General features: G+C 44.7%; 1 protein-coding gene across 1 annotated transcript in view; it reads left to right on the top strand.

The window, feature by feature from the left end:
- The window catches only part of LOC128083249 (protoheme IX farnesyltransferase, mitochondrial), a 94,656-nt gene that overhangs the window by 60,474 nt on the left and 21,793 nt on the right, over positions 1-12,389 (top strand). The window lies entirely within an intron of this gene.

Raw genomic sequence — 12,389 nt, 5'->3', positions numbered from 1 at the left:
CTGCTAGACCACATGCGTTTGCCTCAGTCTCCAGGGATGTCATTTTCAGAGCAGTTCTAGAAACCATCCCATAGAGGTGCTGCTAAAAATTACCTGCATCAAAATCTTCCTTTTTTTTTCAGTGGTTTTACAGGGCACTGTGCTGTCTTTGCCTTTTCTACGTATAAAGCTGGAATGAGAACTCAGATTGATGTCATCTAAGAAAGTCTTGTACAAGTGTCATCGTTCAGCTTCTCATCACCTGTATCTAAATCCAGGAGTGCTGTGTTTGCGTAGAGTTTCCCTGAAAAAGATCCTTCAGTCACTCTGTGTTCTGTATTACGTATCAGTTCAGCTTCTCAAAGGCTGTTTCCCAGCTAAAAAAGCAAAGTGAAAAAGAACATCAACAAAAACTGTAACTTATTTGCAAACTAAAACTGAGGGCCCAATTCATAAATGATTCAACAAACAATTTTAGTATTGCGTTTCCATGATTTGTGCCAAGGATTATTTATAACAAAATTCTGTTTTCCCTTAGGCTTCTGCGAACAGTTGGTCCTATTTATTTCTGTGTTTTATCCATCACCTTTGGAAGACTGAAAAAAATGGTGATGGATGAAATTACAAGAAAATTGAGACAAAATAGTCAAGTGAACCTTGAGGGTAAATTTGCTCTCACTGTGTATAGAGAGCTTCAATAAACTCGTTCTGGTTTGTTCTCGAAGATGGTGCTAATTACAGATGAGCTGAGTTAATTTTATTTAAAAACATATTTTAGGGACGACTGCAGTGAGGACGCCTGTTGTGCTTGCAGAGTGTCCTCCTCAGCTGTGCAGCTCAGGGGCACTGCTCTGTGCAGCACCAGGCAGAGCGCTGGCTTCCCCTGCAGCCACTCAGAATCACAGAATCATAGAATGGCCTGGGTTGAAAAGGACCATAATGTTCATCTGTTTTCAACCCCCTGCTGTGTGCAGGGTCACCAACCAGCAGACCAGGCTGCCCAGAGCCACATCCAGCCTGGCCTTGAATGCCTGCAGGGATGCTTTCTTAGGGAGAAAGGTGATAGGGGATTTTTTCCCTTTTCTTGGGGCATAGTCTACTTGCATTGCTTGCGGTGATTCTGCCAGGAAACCTTCTGACAACTCTTGATTTAGAGAAAGCAATTAGCTGTAGAAGTTTCCAGCATCTTTAGATGAACTTTGCAGTCTCCCAACTGCATCACGGATTGACAAAACCATACTTAACATATTTTCTGCTTTTCCCCCTTTCATATTTACTTCCACCACAAAATGGTAATGCTGGGGACTTCATGTAATCACTCGTCAATCTATCTACCTGACTGTCAACAGCTAATTTAAAGTTCTTTAAAGTGTCATTTACCTTGAATAATGCCGACCTAATTCCCTGGAGACTTCTGAGCATGCAGACCATGACTGGCGTTATTTCTTCTGCAGTGTGCCAGAAGAGAGTAATCCAGTGCAAGTGATGTAAGCTTGTTATTTTTTGCCACGTATTTCCTGGTGTCCCTTGAACTCCTTCAATTCTGGTTGGTTAAATAAGACCCTTAAATGATTATCCTCATATAAGTCAAGAACAGAATGGACAGAGATGGATAAATTGTAGGTAAGAGAATGGTGGCAGGATCATGCCAGTTTTTGTGCAGTCCAGCGCTGAGCTTGAGACCCCTTTTGAAGAGTGAGGAGTCCTTCACTCTGCCTAGTTCTGATTCACTGCACCTCTTTGGAAAGGCTTCCAGTAGTGGTTTTGGTGTGAACCTATGCCCAGTGAGAAGCTGCACTGGGACCAGGGGCTTCTTTTGTAGGCAACACTCAGATTTTCAGAACTTGGGCCAAAATCAAGCTGGTAACCCTCAGCATGGGGTCCTGAGTGACCCTGAGTCATCCAGCCCCTGGATGAGCTCGTGTCTTCCTTTCCACTAAGCTAACTCATGGAACTGGCTCATTAGATGTGTCATTCTGTAGCAGGGAAATTGCTCCCATGTGTTTGGCTTTGTGGCCCTCATTTGCAGCTTCAGCAAAGTTTAGATGGGCTTAGTTAGGTTTAAGAGAAGCTGCCATATAACTAAATCATAAAGCCATTACAGTTGGAAAAGACCACTAAGATCATCATGTCCAACCATCAGCCCATCCCCACCAACGTTGCCCAGTGACCACATCCCTCAGTGCAGCATCTCCAAGGCTCTTGAACACCTCCAAGGATGGTGAATCCACCACCACCCTGGGCAGCTGTGCCACTGCATCACCGCTCTTTCAGAGAATAATTTTTTCCCAATATCCAACCTGAACCCGTGGCACAACTTAAGGCCATCACCTCTCATCCTATTGCTGTTACCAGGGAGCAGCGGCCAATCCCTACCTCATCACAACCTCCTGTCAGGGAGTTGGAGAGAGCAATGAGATCTCCCTTGAGCCTTCTCTTCTGCAGACCATTGGGAACAGCCCCAGTTCCCTCTCCCACTCCTCCTAAAACTTGTGCTCCTGATTTGTAAAGTTTCTTCCCTCCCTTTCTGTCTGAAACCTTTAGTTTGAGAAAACAAACCAAACCAAACCTCCCTGGCAACACTTTTTTGTGCTCATTTTACCTGCATACATATTCATGGAGTTCAAAGGTCCCACAACTGATCCTCTTCTGCAATTTGCTGAGGGCTGGCAGTGTCCTTCAGCATCACTGAGGAACCTGAGCACGCTTCAGGGAAGCAGGGCTGTGCTGCAGGGTGTCTGTGTCACCACAGCCTCTGGGGATCAAGGGGGTATTTCCATCAGGCAGCTTTAGCTGAACTGTCACACCAGGCAGCAGCACCCTGCAAGCCAGGAGCAGGTTCTGCAGAGTCCTCAGGAAGGATGCAGGTTGGAAAAGTAATTGTTTTCTGTCCTTTATGAAGCCCCCCTGTATATATTGCATCAACCTTATGGCTGAAATAGTTACTCAGGCACTCGGTGCCCCTGCTATAAAACCCTTTGGCCTGGCTCTGACAGCAGGCAAAACATACAGGCAGGGATGCTGATGGGCCTTGCAGGGCTGGGATCTCCTGTACATGTGGGAGGAGTGCACACACCTTTCTGCCCACCCCAACTCCACTACCAGCACCCCTTGGGAAAATTCTGACACTCTTGCTAGCTCTGTGACAAACAGCACCTGATAGTTCATTGACTTCTTGCTTTCCAGCATCCTACTTAATTTGTAGGGCTCTGAAAAAATTCCCCTCTGAGCAATGAGACGTAACCATCCTTATTCTGTATTCAGAGAATAATCAGAGACGTCCTGTTGCAAAAATAACACGGGTAGACCCAAACACAGCATGCCACTAAACACCATCCATCATTCCAGCCTGCCCACACGTCCCCTCCCCTCCTCTGACCCTCGACTCTTGTTTGGAAATGCAGACAGCTTCAGATGTTCCTCCTACTTTGGCCACAGTGTTAAACTCATCAGGCATGCTGTTTGTGTTTTGCATTGGAACAACAGCTGATATTATTTTTCCTGCTATGGGTTGTTTTTATGCTCTTGACGAGAAAGAAGTCGCTGTGCTCACGCAACCTTAGATTGGACTGAAACGGCAGCAGCTTTTTCTAGTTTCCTGTTGGGTATGATTTATTCCCTTGCTTCTTACAGTAATGGATTTAATTTTCCCGCAGATTAATTTAAATAAATCTCCAGTATTAGCTGCAGTAGCTGAGTGAGCTTAGCCTCTACTATGACAAGTGTCCTGCTCCATTACATTGTACAGAATGACAGTTTTGATTGCAGTTTGACACGGAGCTGCATGCAGACTTGTTAAAAAGCATCTGTTTTTATGAACTTACAGTGCTGCTGGATCTGCTGCACTAAGCACTCATAAAAACTTAATAGTTGTACAGGAATAGTTTTTCATCTTAAAAACAAAAAGAAAAAGAAAAATAAGAGGGGGGAAATTTCCATATCCAGCATCAAACAGCATGTTCTAAATAGCTGACTAATTCACAACCATGTCAACACCGCTCCGTTCTGCCCTGCAGCATTTTGCAGCCATTCCCTACACCCGTTCCTACAGCCTTTCCTTGGGACCGAGGCCGTGATTTCTCTCTTGGTTCACCTCTGGGCTGCTGTCAGCCAGGCTGTGCTGGCAGCATCAGAGTTGTTCAGGCTGCAGGGACCTCAGGAGAGCAGAGTCATAGAATGATAGCATGGCCTGGGTTGAAAAGGACCACCATGCTCATCCAGTTCCAACCCCCTGCTGTGTGCACGGTCACCAGAGCCACATCCAGCCTTGCCTTGAATGCCTCCAGGGATGGGGCATCCACAGCCTCCTTGGGCAACCTGTTCCCAGGAGTCCCATCTCCTGCTCCCTGCAGGGGCAGCTGGGAGGTTGCTCCAGGTTTTATTCACTCCTGTCCAAAAACTCTTCAATATGTGACTAACATGCTGTGGTATTTAACCGTATTCTCCTTATGCAAAATATTTGCTCTCTCAAGTTGCTTTTCCTTGTGCAGTTAAGAAGCTTAAGTCTATTAACTTGGCAGAAGGCACAACACAGACAATGCCTCAGATGTTTCAAAAGAAATAAATCTTCATGTTGTTTGGTAAATATTTTTCTCCTGGAATCCCATTAACTTCCTCACTGAGCAATGAACAAGGAGCTGTGTTCTGTATATGAGCTTCCCAGTTCTTATGGCCTCTCTTAATTATTACAGCAATTAATGGAGACTTTAATGCTTTTCCCACTTGTTGACATTTCTGAGTGCAGTGTTGACTTTGGTCAGTTCAGCTCTAAGATAAACTCCTGAAGAATCAGACCAAAAAGAGCCCCAGCGTCAGTAATATTTCTTGCTGATGGCTTATGTTTATGAGCTGTGGTGACAACTGCAAATACAACTTGAAGCTTCATTATCTGATAGGAAATTGCAGCATGTCAGGCTTTCCTATTGACTCAGAAACTCATCGAGCCTCAGGACCGGATCTGTCTGGCAAAGCGTGAGGCTGAGTTCTCCTTCCCTCGCATGGAGCAGACCTACTGCTGCTACAGCAAAAGCACTCCGTGCTGAGAAAGTGCATTAAAAAGAATAGGAAAAAAATCTCCCATAATCACTGTTGGTAACTCGGGGTAATTAGCTTGATTCTTTGTTTGCTAACACGAATGCAAATCAGGAACGTCTCCGCTGGAATTGGTGCAGTTCCACTGATGTAAGTGAGAGGAAATCCATGAGTGCTGTGCTGAGACCTGCACGCAGCACACACACAGCCCTGGGGCTTAAAGCAGTGGTTTGAAATCTCCCCGAGGCTTTCAGCACAACTTTGGTTCCCGTTTAGAGATCAGCCCCTGCTGAGCTGCTTGGGCTGCTCCCTTGGGTGGTCATTTCAGACGGGTTTTCCTCGTATTTAAGTTAAAACAAATAAAACAAAAACTCCATAAATCTACAGTTCTTCAAGGGAAATGGTTGTAAGAGCTCCGATGCTCACTCCCCACGGGGAAACATTCCAATATTTTGTTTAGAAAATACCTCGTTTTAAAGGGACTGCCCTGAGATGGTTCCGAATGATAAAAATGTTTCTTTTTTCAGTGGGAGGCTTTCCTCTTGTTTAAACAGGGCACGATTCAAAGCAGACACCATCACAGCAGCCTTTCCAAGCATTTTTTTTATCCTGCACGTAGTCAACCTTTTTTATTTGGAAACAAGTAAATGCATTCCATCGCCACCGCCACCCTCCTGGCTGCCTTGTTTATTTTCATCCTGTTTTCCAGAAGCTGTCATTGACTGTATTTGGTAAACAAGAAATGAAAAAGGCAGCTTTATGCTTGTGACATGTGCAAGTAGAAGTGTACACGGTGTGTTTGGAGCAGCATGGTATTCTCTTTATTTCTGGCGTGGCCACATCATGGAGAGGTGGGGGGAGAAACCTCGAGGCTAAAACATAGTTTGATGAGAATAGAACCCACATCAAAGGGTGGACTAATGGAATGATATAATGCTTACTGTGTCACTTTCCCAAGGGGGATATGGATGGCAGCACTTATATTTCAATTATCTGTTCACTGCCTGCACGGGATGTTGATTAAATGGTTCTGGGGTATTAGAGTCCTTTTGTAGAGCTCGCGGGAAAGCGGCGATACCGCACATTATCCTTAGATCAAAATGTGTATGAGCAGGAAATCATACAGCTCTAACTACATCTCTGTTCTGTTTCTTAAGGCAGTAAGGAGGGTGGTTTTACTGACGAGCATCGCGTTGCAACTGCAGCGAAGGACCCCCAGCTCCTGGTGCAATCCTGTGGCCCAGCAGCCCTGCACTCAGCGCGGGCATTCCTTTGTAGGCAGCTCTGTTTGCTCAGTATAAATCCCGCGGAAACACTTGACCCCTCACGCCTTGCTGCCTTTCAGTTCAGCTGAGCGGCCTTCACCCACCAAATTATTTATCAGAATCCTTAATTGCGCGCGGAACAGTTGATAAATCGGCGGACATTGTGCCCTGCCTCCCGTTAGGAAGCATCCCAGATGCTCATGTATAAACCAGGAGTCACGGTGCATTTGGCTAAATAGCTGCTCCATCTGCTCGCAGGGAGCGCTGCTAATGGAGATGTCTTATCCCCCCGTGTCAGCTCCTCGCTGAGGGGCAGAGCCCTGCTTTGTGCCCCTGCCGTCCGCTGGGATGGCCATTGATTTTTACTTTTCCTTTTGTAAGGAATGTGTGAGGAGTGGTTTTCTTGGGAGGCGACGTTAAAATGTTTCCTCTCACGCCGCACAAACAAAGCGAAATGAAGTTTAAAGCCCAGCATCCCATCTCTGACTCATTCACAGTTTTTTCCTCGTGGCTGTCAAACATTTCAGGTTCGTGTTTGTAAATTTTGGCTTAATGCAGTCAGAATCCCCGCACTTTGTTCCCTCTATTAGTATTAAACCTTATCTGGTTTAACCACAACAGCATCATTATTCACGGGGTGCCAAGTGTCGGAGGAAATGTCACTGCTCAACAAGTCCATTACAGAGCTGCCTCTGATTAGGAGCTGCTATACCCTGAGATCTGTTTACAGTGAGTCGTGTTAGAAGTGCATTTCCTTCTGTGAAGGACAGAGTTTATCATGTCTTACACAAGTTATAATTTACATGTTATCGACTTTGCAAGCCAGATATAAAAGAGGTTTTTCTTACAATTTAATTAGCTTCTCTAGCACAGATGCTTGCTCTTTAGTCTTTATTACCGGAAAAGTGGCATTCCTGAGGTTAAGATATGCAGGGAACTTCTTTGATTTGTTTTATTTAAACTTTTTTGCTAGGGTCCTGGAATCGCAGGATTAATGTTCTAAATCATATTACAAAGGAGCATGAGCCACAGTGACTCACAGTGCTGCTGTGTGTGACAGTGTTACGTTTGTGCTCTTTGGGGGCACATAGGGGTGTGGGTTTATTTTATCTGAATGTTTGTAAAATCTAACTCCAGATGCCAAAATAATAATGCAGGAATCCCAAAGCATGATCATTCCCATCCTTTCTCCCATGGAAAGCAGCAGCTTTGCCTTGGTGCCTGGTAGTTGTTGGGCATGGTAATGCTCCTTGTTGAGAAGATGCTTGCAGGCTGCCTTTACTGCTGGTTCAGCTTTCTTCTATAGTTGAGATTTTGGCTTAAGGTTCTTTCCCCAAAAGCATTATGCGTGCAGTTGTACTGCAAGGAAGAGGAGCTCAACCTCCGAGCTTGTGAAGCAGCAGAAATGAAGGCTCTGAGGGTTCTGTTCTCGGCGGATAACGCTGGGGCTGTTTCACCGGCCCTGAAGCACCATCCGTGCATCGTGTCCAGTGTTCCCAGCACTCTTGGAGAGTTCGTTCGTGCCCCTTTCCCTCGGTGCCTGCCGTGTCAGTCACTCATTTCAGTTCTCTTACAGTATGTAGTACACGGCTTTTTCTCATGGACCACTGAGACGTGCTTTGCTGCCATATTTTACGTTCTCAGTGCCATCGATCCTAGCAGAATTTCAGATTAGTTTAAGAATATAAGTATATCTAGATTATCACTAGCAAAGAACGGGTAGCTTGGAAGGGTATCTACAGGTTTTCCTTTTGAAACACTGAATTAGTGACTTGGAAGATAGTTCTCCTTTGTAGCAGTGGCTTGCAGACTGTGCAGTGCTCCTGTTCCTGGGACCTTCTGCTGACAGTGGCTGTTCTTGGGGTTTATTTTGTTTTATTTGCAAGAACAGGTTCCTTGTTCTCTGCTCTGAACGTCAAAGATAGCTAAAAAACAAAAAAGCTTACAGTCTGGTTTTAGTGGGCATTGTTGAACCCAAAGTGGTAGAACAAAGCCTGTGGAGGGGCAGCTGCACCCAAATGTGGCTTAGGAGCATGTTCTGTGCTTAGTCCTCCCTATATCCTGTCATCTGCTGGACTTTTCTTCATGCTGCTGTTAAATCTATGGAGATAAGTGTTACTACGTTTGAACACAACCAAGCAGTTTTATTGGCGTGTTCAGCGGTGACGTGAGCTGTATGTGCCAGTGCTAAAGGTGGAAGTGCTTGGCAATGGTGGGTATGTCAGAACCATGGCATTTAGCAGCAGCATGCAGTGAAATACAAAAATACGATGAAAAAAACTCTTAACATAATTTGTCCTGCTTGAGCACATGGTTTTTGTTCATCTTTGTCCAACATGTGCATCAGATCTAGTGTTTGGCAGCCCTGCCCATGGCTGTTTGCAGCTCGGTGATCTTTAAGGTCCACTCCAACTTAAGCCATTCTGTGGTTTTTCTGCTGGTCATTTACCCTCTGGATCTCCCTCGTGAATGTTTTGCAGTAGCCTTCCCTGGATTTTCTACAGCATGAGCGCTGTGGACATCTCTCTCTTAGGATAACTTCTACACTTGCACAATATTTCTATTTTCACAGAAGAAAATACTTCTATTTCCATAGAAGAAATTTCACCTGTCAGGGAATACTTAAAGTGATCCAAGACATCAACTGCACGCTCGTAGAGACAGTTGCAGATAGGAAGGTAGGATCTTAAAACTGCAATTTGATGGTCTGAGCTGCTCGCTTACTCTTCCACATCATGATGTCTGCAGCATGGATCCTCCTGCTGCCGTCCACTGCTTCTTGCCCTGATGTCTCTGGATGTGGTGCATAACTTCTTTTCTTCATTTTCATTGCTCCCAGCAACATGTTTAGAGTCAGTGATCCTTTTTTGAAGATCATGTTGATTCATACTCTAGAACTCCAATTTTTTCCCATCTCAGTGAGATGGAGAACTGACCTGAGACTTTACTTGCTGCCTTCTAAGCATTGGCTGCAGGCTAAGCAGCAGCATGTGTTAGATTTAATCACTCTAAATCACAGAAAAATGTTTCTGGAGAGAACATATTATCCAGTCTGTTTGTCAGCTGGCCTCTGGTTCTTACAGAGAAAGAGAACTGAGATTTTGAAATAAAATGAATGGATCACTTAACTGCCATGCTGTAAGGTTAGGTTTGTTAGGTTAAAGAGGAGGATTTAGTTTAAATATTATGGGGGACATTTTTCAAATTTACTGTGGGTTTGTCTTGTAAGCACTTTAACAAAATATTTACATTTTTGTGACTGCAGGGAAGCTGTGAATATTATTATTCACCCCTTCACTCCTACCTAACAGAGACATATAACAAGGAGCGTGCTGACGCTCGGCGGGGTTGCTCGGGGTTGTTATGGTTAGTGTTCTGCTGTGTATAGCAAACGTAATGAGAGCATAAACATTGGAGAAGTAGGGCTTCTTTTCATTTCTATTTTTATTTTTTTTTACCTTGAAGTGATGGAACCCAATTGGTGTTTCTGCTTCATACCAAAGGGCAGCATAAAACGTTTTATTTCTGTCTGACCGCGCTGTTAATAAGCTGCAAGTGTTCCCAGGCTGTGTTAGGCTATTTCATCCCATAGTTGTGGCTGCTGTGGTTCCATCCTTCAGCTGAGTCTCAAACCTTGGATCAACGGAGGAGCAGATCCCAGCATCACTTCCATGGAGCTGGCTGATGGAATGGGCAGGAGGTGCTCAGAAGGCTCACAGGTGCCCAGTGGAACTTCAGTTTCTCTTATTTTAAGCTGAACTGAGCTCCCTCTCGTTAGCACAAACACAGCATCTTTGTGGAAACTTCCAGTGAAATCCATTGAACCGGTTTTGATTTATGCGAGCGTAAAAAAGAGAGATGTGTCCTTCAAGATGAAATGATTCTTCTAAATTAGCCCTGTTTGTTTATGATAGTTCTAAAGTCCCCGACATTGGCAAGGGAGACTGAACATCTGCAGCTCAGATTCTTGAGGAGCAAGGGAAACTAATTGCCTCCAATTTGGTTAAAATACAGTGTCAATTACTCCTTTGAGCAACAGTGATACACAGCCTTGACAGTGAGGCTTGGGCTCCATGCATGGGTTGTTTCTTCACTGGGAGAGAAACGAATTGACATAGACATGGGGTATTTTATCCTCGTTTGTATTTATTTACACTAAGCTTCTGAATGAGTATATTGGATAACAAAGCCAGAGCTTGCTTGGCAGTTTAGTGCCCAAACTCCCAAAAGCAGCTCCCTGACAGCACCCAGCCAGCAAGGCTGTTCATCCATCGCTGAACTCTGTGAGTGCCTGGCATTGCTGGGGATATCCAGAGATTGCTCAATGCTGGATCTGCCCCCTGGCCCTACTGCTCTTCCTGGTGTCCTGCCAACCGCCTCCACGATGGCAAAGTCAGGTCTCAATGCCTTTGGACGGGCAGCTCTCATCGAAGAGATGTGCACCGTAGGCACTGCGTGTGGAGTTCAGGGCTGTAAACCCTGCAGCAGGAGACAGTACTTGATGGCAGTCAGAGCACCTGACATAGGCTGCCCCAAACCCTGCTCGTCAGGCTTTTGGAAGCACCTCCTCTCAGACTATTTCTTCTTCCGCTCAGGTTTTGCATTAGAAGTCATTCTTAGAACGTTTCATATATTTGTATGTTTATTTCTTTGTTTAGATGTGGGAACAATACAGTCCAGTAGGAGGTTATCAGCATCTCTCTTACGGTTACCCCTAGACACTGCATTGCAAAAAGCTGGTCACAAAAACATTAGCAGGCAGAATTGCAACAAGTGGCTTCCCACTATTTTAACAACTGTGGTAGTGTCATACTCACCTCAAGGGAAATTGATTTCAAATACACTTCTTGCAGTGCGTGTAGAATGTGGTGTGCTGCAGAAACACAGCTTTTGGGATGAGATACCTGCTGGGAATTTGTTCACAATGCAGACCAGAGCTTGAATCAATGGCAGAATGAAGATCTCTCTTCTCTGCTAGTTAAGATTTAACACTGAGAAATTCATTAAGGGAATAAAAAATGAGATTTGACAATGCTCCCATTCATTTGCTCCTCCTAAAGGACATCTTGTCAATCATTGGTGGTAAATGATAGACAAGTCCATATTCTGGTGCTTGGAGCCGAGAGGAAAAAAATCAAATTCCCAATTAAAAAGTTTCGTGTTTTAATTTTAAAATAAATCATCCTCCAGCCCTCGTCATGAGTCACAAACTTTCTTCCATGACAGAGACAGGACAGATGGGTGCATATGAGCACCTCCATCAGGAGGCCTGGGGGCTTTTCATGCTCTTCAGCCACAGCGTATCCACAGGGGGTGGTTTGGGAAGGGGAGCAGGTCACGGGTGTTCGGTGAAGGCGATGCTGAATCAAATCTACATGAAAGAAGAAAGGAGTCTAGCAAGAGATCAGTGTAAAGCTATTTTTTAGTTGGAAAGAAATACCGTTCCTCGAAACGAATCAAATCGGTAATTGAAAGCTATCGCTGCATATAAAAATATTGTGTTAGTCATGCTTCAGGCACCGTATGAAATAAAGATGTGCTGTCTCAAGGCTGCGCTGATTGGGGTCGTGCTGCACTACTTTGATTCAGGCTCTCAGGTCCGAGTGTGGATGTTTGTTCTGTCAGGTGCATCCCCCCGTCTATCCGAAGGGCTCTTCTGGAATTTAATACCTTTTGCAGAGAAATTAAAATCATTTTAGAAAAATCACCACTCATTCATTCATGATGAAGCTACTGAGCCAGGCAGTGTTGTTCCAGTTTCAGTTTCCATTAGCTTTGTTGTTATGACTATATAACTTTTACAGCTGACAATGGTCGTGAATATGGTTTTTATTACTAAATATATAAATATGCAGCCTGAAAGGATTTGTGTGGAAAGTTAAAATTCAATTTCGCTGTTGGTAGATTGCCATCATTCAGTTGTCTGCCATGATTACTAATTGGGTTTGAAAGATCTGTTCCTTGCTTTGAGCTTCGAAGCCGTCGGAGCGGTTTTTTTAGCCTCCCATCACAATCAGGGAAGCTACCGTTGCTATTCGGGGCAAAATGTGCCTTTTGCAGCTTTCTGGCTCGTTTTTTGCCATCAGCTGAGTGCCAGGAGGCTGCCCCGCTTCT

The sequence above is a fragment of the Tympanuchus pallidicinctus genome, unplaced genomic scaffold (assembly GCF_026119805.1).
Source record: "Tympanuchus pallidicinctus isolate F22 unplaced genomic scaffold, pur_lepc_1.0 scaffold23, whole genome shotgun sequence".
Taxonomy (NCBI): domain Eukaryota; kingdom Metazoa; phylum Chordata; class Aves; order Galliformes; family Phasianidae; genus Tympanuchus; species Tympanuchus pallidicinctus.
The sequence above is the reverse complement of the archived record's forward strand: the minus strand, read 5'-3'. Positions and strand labels throughout refer to the sequence as shown.